This window comes from Sylvia atricapilla, chromosome 16 (genome assembly GCF_009819655.1).
Source record: "Sylvia atricapilla isolate bSylAtr1 chromosome 16, bSylAtr1.pri, whole genome shotgun sequence".
In the NCBI taxonomy this organism is placed as follows: Eukaryota; Metazoa; Chordata; class Aves; order Passeriformes; family Sylviidae; genus Sylvia; species Sylvia atricapilla.
The window spans coordinates 14,190,041-14,197,639 of NC_089155.1; positions in this window are offsets into that span (position 1 = coordinate 14,190,041).

Genomic DNA, 7,599 nt, shown 5'->3' on the forward strand with positions numbered 1-7,599 from the left:
ACAGGAGAAAAATCATGTCAAGACTCCTTTTCTCCTTCTTCCCCACTGCTTGAATTTTAGCTTCACCATCAATTCTATCGCACAAACTTAGTAAATTCCCGTCTTTCTTCCCCAGCTCTCTGTTGACAGCTGTCACACTGTGCAAACCACCACGAGAACCCTCCTGAGCTGGATGAGAGGCAGCTCTTGTCCATCATCCAGGACAGCTTTCACACCCCCTGCCATCCTTCCCCCCGTTTTCTCAGCCCTGTCACTGCAGATTTTAGCCCCAGGCAGAAGAGTCTCCTTCTGCTCCAGCTTCTGCTGCCACATCACCTTTCCCTCCTGTTCTCTCCCCTACCCACAAACCTCTGCCTGCACCACTCCTCCCTGGCACTCTTCTCTCTAGCTGGGTCTAATTCCATCCCCTGCCATGCCAAACTCCAGTTTCTGAACTCTTCACAAATGGTTTTCCATCCTGTAACCATGGGCTGAATACCAACACCGTGGCTGGGAATGTTCCCAGCTGGGAACTCCTTGATATTGCTGCTCTTGGGGAACTCTCTATCCACCTCTATCTCTTCCCTTACCTTGTCTTCTGACAAGCAGACGCAGCAAGATACAAATTTACCCAGATGCCTTCACAGAATCCAGGACAGGGAGTGATGCCCAACAGCCTGTTCAGTTCTCCTGCCTGGACTCCAGGTGTTTGAGCTGCTGTGCCCTTTGCACAGATCTTCGTGTTGTGTTCATCCCCTCAAGTGTCCATCAGCTATCATTTCTATCTCCAGCTGCATTAAAATGTCCCACTACGCTCAGTTTTCCTCCTCCAGCCTTCAGACCCTTGTGCTTACCCAAATCCAGCCCTTAGAGCAGCTCTCTGGGTGGTTTTTCTGGAGCTGTTGTATTTTCTGTACCAAGTGATGGTTAAAATGTGGTCAGTGGTACAGCACAAATAAAATAGTGTTGAAATAGGAAGGTCTCAGGTTTGGGGCTCTATTTCAGGCAGGAGCAGATTGGCTCAAGCAGCCATGAAGTTAATTGAGAGTAATTTCTGAATATGGTCCTGACTTAGTGATGTTTGGAAATGTTTCTCAACAAACTTCAATAATTGCACCATCAGAGACAAAATATCTACTCTTGGAAGGCAAACTTATGTTGTGATAGGAAAACCCAACCAGCTCTTTGCTTTTCTTCCTCGAGACAGATTCCACGCGTGCCTCAGAGAGCTCTCAAAGTACCTCAGTTCTAGGGGCTCTTTAATGCCAAAGCACCAGCTTTGGTTTTGAAGTTTTGTGTATTTCCTGGTTTTAAATTTACATTTTCATGTAAAAAAGAAGACTCTGTGACTTCCTGACTTGTGAGCACAGATGTGAAGATGCCATGGAAGCACCCAGTGGAACCCAAGGTGTGACTTGCAGAGACAAGCAGATTTCCATGTCCCACTGAGCCAGAAAGTCTCAAAGCATTCACAGAGGGACAGTGAAATGTCACTAAAATCTTCATAAACCCTATTTCAGTGAATTGTGACAAACAGCATGTACAGATTGTCAGGACACCAGTCACCTGAAAATGCAGGAGATCCTGAAGTCTAAAGAACTGGTGACAACTCTTCTGTGCTTCTACACTTCAGGCAAGGAATGAAATGGACTTTCCTTGCCAGCATTGAGAGGCTGAACTCCAGCGTGCCACTGAGCCAGAAAGGGTGTGAATGCCGAGGATGGACAGAGTTACACTTCACTTCATCCTCCAAGTGCTTGCCATGATCCACCAGGAAGAATCACATGTGGGGTCCTGTCTCCTGATCCAATGTTCCTGCTGGGAAATGGGACAGTCAGTGTTACTGCACACGTGTGTGTGAACACAAGTGCACAGGGCTCACCAGAAAGATCACAGCCCTGCCTTTGGGTGCTGGATTGTTTCAGGGTGTGAACCCAAAAGATCACAGCCCTGCCTTTGGGTGCTGGATTGTTTCAGGGTGTGAACCCAAAAGATCACAGCCCTGCCTTTGGGTGCTGGATTGTTTCAGGGTGTGAACCCAAAACGTGAAGGCACATGCAGGGATTCTTGGGGCTATCCTGTGCAGGGCCAGGAGTTGGACTCGATGGTCCTGGTGCCTTCCAGCTCAGCACATTCTGTGATTCTGTGACAGACTGGGATTTCAGAGCGTGGCAGTGCTTAAATCACACAGCTCCTGTGTCACCCGACAGAATCCCCTGATCTGTGCCACTGTCCCAGCCCGTGGCAGGTCTGGCAGCGGTGTCCCAGCAGTGCTGTCCCAGCCCGTGGCGGGTCTGGCAGTGCTGTCCCAGCCCGTGGCGGGTCTGGCAGTGCTGTCCCAGCCCGTGGCGGGTCTGGCAGCGGTGTCCCAGCAGTGGTGTCCCAGCCCGTGGCGGGTCTGGCAGTGCTGTCCCAGCCCGTGGCGGGTCTGGCAGTGCTGTCCCAGCCCGTGGCGGGTCTGGCAGCGGTGTCCCAGCCCGTGGAGAGTCTGGCAGCAGTGTCCCAGCTGGTGCCACCACCCTGCTCCACCCCAGAGCACAAGGCACAGCTTTGTTCTGCAATGAGACTCCCCAGCCCCTCTGGGCTCTGTTAGGGCTGGGCTCTGCCCAGGGCAGAAGCTGTGCCTCCTGCGCAGGGAATTGCTGGGCTCAGCCCCTGCCCGTGGCTCTGGTGCCTGGAGCAGAGCCTGCCCCTCCCTGACACCGGGACCCCCAGGGCTGAGGGTCCTCTCCGGGCTGAGCGGCCCCAAACCGGGCACCGCGATGCTCCAAGGCCGTCAGCATCCTCGCAACCTCCGACGGACGGGCTGGGCAGGCGCGGGCCGCCTGGAGGCGGGGTGCCAGGCCCGAGGGGCCGGGGTGGCGAGGCAGGCCGGAGGGCCGGGCCGGGCAGAGCGGCCCCGGGGCCGGAGCGGGCGCGGCCCCGAGGCACCGCCGCCGCCGCACGACGCCCGCGCGCGCTCCCGGGGCCGCCCCGCGGTCACGTGCGCGCCCCCCGCGGTCACGTGCCCGGCCCGCTCGCGCTCCCGCCCCGGCGGCGGCGGCCCCTCAGGACGGGATGTAGTCCCGGCCGGGGGCGCGGCGGAGGGATCCCCGCGCCGGACCCAGCCGCAGGGCGCGGCGCCTCCTAGCGGGGCCGGGGTAGATCCCGCCGCCGCCGCCGCCGCCGCCATGGCCGCGGCCGGCCCGCTGCGCCCCGCGGGGGCCCCCCCGCGGCGGGGCCGCGTCACCGCCCGGTGCCGCGGGCGCGGAGGGGCCGGTCCCGCCGGGACCCCCGGGGCTCCCCCGCCCCCCCGGGGCGCGGCCCCCTCCCCTCCCGCCGGACAATGAGTCCCGTATGCTAATGAGGGTCTGGCGTCACTTCCGCTCTTTCTCGGCCGCCATCTTGGCCCGGGCAGGCTCTGGGCAGCGGGACCCGGCTGTATTGTCTGAGGGGCCCGGGCGCTGCCCCCGCCCGCGCCCCCCCGCCCCGGGCAGCCGGCCCAGTGACGGCCGCCCCCGCCCCCGGGGCCGCTCCGCACCGCTCGCCCCGCACACTGCGCCCCCCCCGTCATTTCCCCCTTTGTCTCCCCCGCGCCGCCGGCGGCTCCGCTCCGCTCCGCCCGCCCCGGGACCGGGCGGCGCCGCAGAGGGTCCGGCGCCCTCCCCCCCCCGCCCCAGCCCGCCCTCGCCGCGAGGAGAGCGCGGTCAGGTAGGTGCGAGCGCGGCTCCGCGGTGCGACCCGGGCGGGGACAGCGCCCGACCGCCCCCGCCCTCCCCCGGGCATCCCGCGCCGTGCCCGCCGCCCTGCCCGCCGCACCGGGCGTGCGGAGCTGGCGGCGGCCCCTCCCCGCCCGTGCACACGTTGAGGAGCCCCGGCGGCCGCGGGGACCGCGGCGCTGCTGGCTGCCCGCCGCCGGCCCCGGCCGCCTCCCTTTCCCGCGCGGACGTGTCCCGGCAGCCCGAGGCGGCGGGACCGCCGGCCGGGGCCGGCATCCCGGTGCCGGCGGAGTCGGTGCTCGGAGCGGCGCCGGGGATGCGATGAATGGGAGCAGCCGAGGAGGGGTCCCTGCCCGCGGGAAAAGGCGGGATCCGGCGCTGCCATCCCGAGCCGCATCCGCGGGGATGGAGCGCCGCCGCCTCGCCCGTCGCTGCCCCGGGCTACGGTTACCGACACCGGTTCCTCGGACAAAGGCGGGGTGACACCGAACCCGGAGCCTTTCGCGGCCTCACCGGACAGATACACCCGTGCCACGCACCCCTTTCCCCCGGCGGCCGCAGCCCCGGGCGGGGGTTCCAAAGCAAGCGGCGGGCCGTGCCCGGGGCCGGGGTGTCGGTGCGGCCCCGGTGGCCCGGCAGCGGCCGCGGGCGTGACACCCCCGGGCCCCCCCGAACCCGCTGAGCCGGGCCGGGGCGCTGCGCGGCGGCAGCCGGCAGGGGGCGCCCTGCGCGGCGGGCAGCGCTGCGGCGGCGGGGGGGCACGGACCGCGGCCGCCGGCGGGGACCGGGCGGCTCGGAGCGGGGCACGGCCGGGCCCCGGGGGCTGCCACCGCTCGGGACCGCGGCTGTCCCACCTCTAGCCCCCAAAACACCCCCGGTGTGCGGCCAGCCCGGAGGGGCTTTGTCTGGGAGCGCAGGGCAGAGCCCTCCCGGCTGTTGGTGGTCCGTGTTCGGTGGGTGTGTTTAAGGCGTTTGGTAGGTGGCAAAGAGGTTTGCGTTCCTTGTAGAGCAATCCCCCTTTTTCTCAAGTTGTGGGGTTTTTTCCTTAGCTGTGTTTCTGTTTATTTTTGCTGCTGTTTTGTGTTTCTGTTTGGAGGTGTGAGGTAACGGAGGCAGAGGATTCCCGGCGGTCAGGGTAGCGTGGACCGACCTTAGCTGGCTGCTGTGCAGCTCAGCCCCGTGTGCCCCAGCAGTGCTCCCTCCTGCAGGGTCTCCTACTCGGGAAAACTTTCACTTCAGGACTCTGCAAACTCATAATCACGAGCTGTCATCCTTGTAGGTGAGAGAGATGGATCAGTCTGCTAAAGAAACAGAAAAGCTTTTTTTTCCTTGCTTTTAGTAACAAACCAAACCAAAGCTTGGTTCCTCTGCAGATGTGTGGTTGCAGATGTTGGGCAGTAATCTGATATCAGTAGATGGACATCTACCATGATATGTGCTGAAATCTTTAAGGAGACAACAGAAGAGAAACACCCTGTTAAGAGAATTGCACCAGATGCTGATGGATTGTAACATAATGGTTACCTTTTCTGAAGATTATTACAGCAAAGACTTCCAACTTCACTTGAATACAGATGTCGTTTTTGACACACAACAAATAACTTGTTCTCCAAAAGTGATACTAAGCTAGATGTTTTTGCACTTTTTTTGGTGGTTGGCTGCCCTTTGCTCAACTTAGTATTATTTCTAAGTTAGCATTCAAGAGTGACTTTTTGGCATCCAATAGACACGAGGTGCTCCCAGGGGACATCTCTGAGATCACTGAAAGCTGATATAGTTGTAGTGCCCCATTGCTAAAAAGAAAATTTCTGTTTACAGCTGTAGTGCTGGTCCATCAGACAGGTTTGTAGAAGGCATCTCTTTATGTTACCACTGTTTGTGCTTCGGGGTGTGTTGTCATGAAGAGCCTGAGGTTCGCTGTGCTGGGTTTGGGAGGTGGCTGCTGTTGGATGATGAGGAAGGGGAAAGGTGACTCCTTTGCCTGGAGGGTGAGACAGACAGGTGTCAGGGTCGGGGATGAAAAGTCTTCACAGGAGAGGAACTTCCTGACTGCTTTGGAAAGCTCACGCCCTGCGGTGTTAAGCACCCAGGGAGGTGTGTGTGCTGCTCAGGCTGAGAGGAGGAATTGATGTGTTTTCTCTGTGTTTAGGGCAGAAGTTGGCAGTGGTCAGAAGTGCTCCCTGTCACTGACACAGAGGTCCCTGTTGTTGCCACAGCGTGTGGGTGAAGTGTAAACTCATTGGTTGTGTCCCTGTGCTGTTGGGAGCTGTAGGGAAATGCAGGACACAAAAGTGTTGTGGGCCAGGTGAGTTCTGTGTGTGCTGCTCACACGCTGCAGCCTGAGTACTGGGGGATCATTGCCAGCTCAGCTTTAGCACTCTGTAATAACAGAAATACTGAAAGTCAACACTGAAGTTTACAGTAGGATTCCTGGAATACGGAAACGTATCAGAATCTTATCAGTAGTCAGAAGTCATAGAGTTCAAATGTGTATTTTATAGCTTGTTATTAAGATGGCAGCTGGTTTGATTGGTGCAAAGGAAGAAATTGAAACAAGTGATTTTGTGGAAGCAAAGACAGCGCTCCTGGGTTAATGTGTTTCTTTTGGGGTGGCTGCAAAGAAGATTTAGCAGCTTAATAGGAAATGTATTGGGGTGGTTTTTGTGGGGTTTTGGTTCAGAAAGGGAAAGTTATCCTTGCTCCACTACCTGAGATGTTAAAGGGAGACCAAATTCCGTTGGGAATGAACAAAGCAGTGTGAGATCTGAGGAGGAGCAGTTTAAAGACTGGAGGAGAGGTGCCAGGAGAGGCAGGGAACAGCTCTGGGGCTGCAGCTGCTCAGTGTGCTCCTTCCCAGGTGCCACTGGTGCTGCTCTACCTGCATGGGCAAAATCCAGGAGTTCTTAGAAGTCATTAGTTCAGCTGAGTTTGTATATTAAAAATGCTACATTTAGTGAGCTGGTTTTCTTTAAGATGCATGCAACATGCTTGTTTAAAAAGGCAACAGCTGACTGTGCTGGCCTGTATCTAAACAGCATCACACCTTTTTTTTTTTGTTATATTGAGTCAAGAGCTGCTCTGTGCCCAGATTTATATATATATATAGGGTATGGTTCCTGTGAACATAATTGTAACAGGATAATTTTAATGTGGGGATAGTTCTGCTCATATAAATGAATCTGTTGCTAGAGGTGTTTCTTGGTAATGTAGGAGATGGAAATGACAAAGAAAGGTGCTGCTCTGAGTCTCTTTGCACGGGAAGAAAAAGAACCCCTGTTGATGTTAATTCAGTTTTATTAAAAAGGAATCCTGTACCTTGGGTATGTGTGGGAGGTTTATTTTGCCTCACCTGACACATTTGGGAGGAATGCCCCTGCTCTCCTGGGCACCATGGCCAAGTTGGCCTGTGCCTTTGGAGCTTTCAGGAAGAACTTAGGTGTGGTTTAAGAATCAGATGGGTGTTCCAGATTTCAATAAAGGCTTCTTGAGAGGGTGTAACTCCTGTTTATCTACCTGGGGGCCGTGTGCCTCAAGGCAAGAACTTCATTGTTCAGAGCTTCACTGCAGCTCTGGTGTCATAAGGCAAACAGGAACTTGTATTTAGTGTCTCTGATTTCTCTGTAGTGCTCTTGAATGTGAATGAGGGTTGATGGTTTGGAGTAAGAATGGAGTAAATACCATTTTTTCTGCAGTGAGTCACTTTCAGTTACACCATTTATATCCTTACTCTTTTGAGTTGTTTTGATTTTTTTTTTAAGGTGGCATTAAAGATTATTTAGATGAAAACTGAGAGTGGCTGCTGAGTCCAAGGCCTGTGCAGTTGACCCTGTGGACACATCACACCTGCAGATATATGCAGATCACATGGCAAAAATCTTTCGTTTGACACCTACTTCTCAAGTAGTATCTAAAACAGTTTATA